This window comes from Myotis brandtii, unplaced genomic scaffold (assembly GCF_000412655.1).
Source record: "Myotis brandtii unplaced genomic scaffold, ASM41265v1 scaffold581, whole genome shotgun sequence".
NCBI lineage: Eukaryota > Metazoa > Chordata > Mammalia > Chiroptera > Vespertilionidae > Myotis > Myotis brandtii.
In genome coordinates this window covers 843,119-844,823 of record NW_005370182.1, presented here as the reverse complement: position 1 = coordinate 844,823, position 1,705 = coordinate 843,119, and the positions used below count along the sequence as shown (strand labels likewise).

The 1,705-nt window shown below is 55.6% G+C and overlaps 1 long non-coding RNA gene across 1 annotated transcript in view; it reads left to right on the top strand.

The window, feature by feature from the left end:
* Nucleotides 1-6: 6 nt before the first annotated feature.
* Nucleotides 7-1,705, top strand: part of LOC106728275 — a 6,215-nt gene continuing 4,516 nt past the window's right edge. Inside the window, exon 1 of the long non-coding RNA XR_001364554.1 lies at nucleotides 7-133. This is a non-coding gene — a long non-coding RNA (uncharacterized LOC106728275). The remainder of the gene's footprint in view (nucleotides 134-1,705) is intronic.

Genomic DNA, 1,705 nt, shown 5'->3' with positions numbered 1-1,705 from the left:
CCCCCCCCCCCACAGGCACTTCCTACAGGAGCAGCTTCCAAGCCGAGTTCCTGGCGGGCACTGTCCCCCAACAGCAAGCTGGAACAAAGGCCGCATGACTGAGTGCGCCCGTGCCTGTCAGGGCGCGGGGAAGGTAATTACAGGGGCAGCGCTCGCAGCCACACCTGGCCGTGCCGTCAACAGCCTCTCTTCCCGGCGAGCTGGGGGAGCTGAGAGACAGGGAGGCGACAAACCACAATTTGAATCATTTGGAGAGAAGCTATAAATATAATAATGAGTCATTTGTAAAATATAATTTCATCCAAAAGCCTGGAAAAAAAAATGGGAAAGAAGTTCTTATGCTATTTCAGGCCAAATTGTTCAAGAGTGTTCTGCATGCGGCCTGGACACCCCTTGCCCGGGCCCCTCATCACAGCCTGGGATTGGAATGCTCGCAATTCAGTTCTCCCTCGGAGGGCTGATAAGCATCGCGGACACGCAGCCTCGCATCCAGGCTGAGCAGCTGAGAACAGTTTAGGGCAGGCCCGCTGTTGTTCTTGGCAACTCTCTCCAGCCCGGGGGCCCTGCAGCCTTTCCTGCGCAGGGTGGCTTTTCCAGTGTGGCCACAAGGTCTCTTCTGGCCTCAGCTCCAGCCTGGGCCCCAGCTGCTCTGGGGGGAGGAGGCGCCAGGGCAGAGCTCTGTGGGGGAGTGGGCTGCAGTCACTCAGCAGGACCAGCTCACCACTGCCGTCCAGGGTAGTTGGGAAGAGCTGAAGCTCTGAAACTAGACTTTTTCTAGGTTCTGTTACCGCTGGGCCCCTACTATCTGTGTGACCTTAGGTGAGGTACTTAACCTCTCTGGGCTCAGTTACATCATCTGTTAGATGGGTTTAATAATAATCCCTTGCTCAAAGATGTTGAGAAGATGAAGTGAATTAACCTGTAAAACACTTAGAATAGGGACTGGCATCATGGGTGCTCAATAATCCTATATAATAAAAGGCTAATATGCAAATTGTCCCCTCCACTGGGAGTTCGACCAGGGAGCAGGGCCAGCTGGGGCCCCTCTCCCAGGCCGGCCCCGCCCCTATTGGCCCCCCTACCCCGATCCAGGTGGGCCTGCCGGACCCTACCCGTGCACGAATTCATGCACCAGGTCTCCAGTGTTAGCTAATAAAACCCTCGTTATTGCTTCTCACTGGGCACTTGATGCAGCAAGGAACCACAGGACACAGGCACAATGGCACACATGACTGACCCTGAGTGATCAGCGATAAATGCCCGGTGCCCTGCCTTGTCCTTCAGCCATTTCATCATCTCAACTTGCCTGTCGACCCGAGCAAGCCCCTTCGCCTCTGTGGCCCGAGCGTCCCCATTCTCCCTCTCCCAGGCACCTTGTCTCTGAACTGAGCACAACGGGAGGAGGGCAGCATCCTTCCTCATGTTTAGAGACCAAAAGTCAATTGGTACTTTAAAGCCACTGAGTGCATACTGGGCTTGAACTTCAGCCTTCCCCGCTCTCTTCCCTCTTCTCCGCCTCTCTCCTCTCTCTCTCTCTCTCCTTCCCTCTTTTCTTTCCTCTGCTCCATGCTAAGTCCTGGCCTTCCACCTGCAGGCAGAGCTGGGGGGTGGGATGAGGTTAAAGTGCTCAAAGCCTCTGTCTCTCCCAAGCGGCCAGGTCCATGTCCCCAGTTGCTGAGGGTGGCCCTGAAAGCCCTCGACGAGA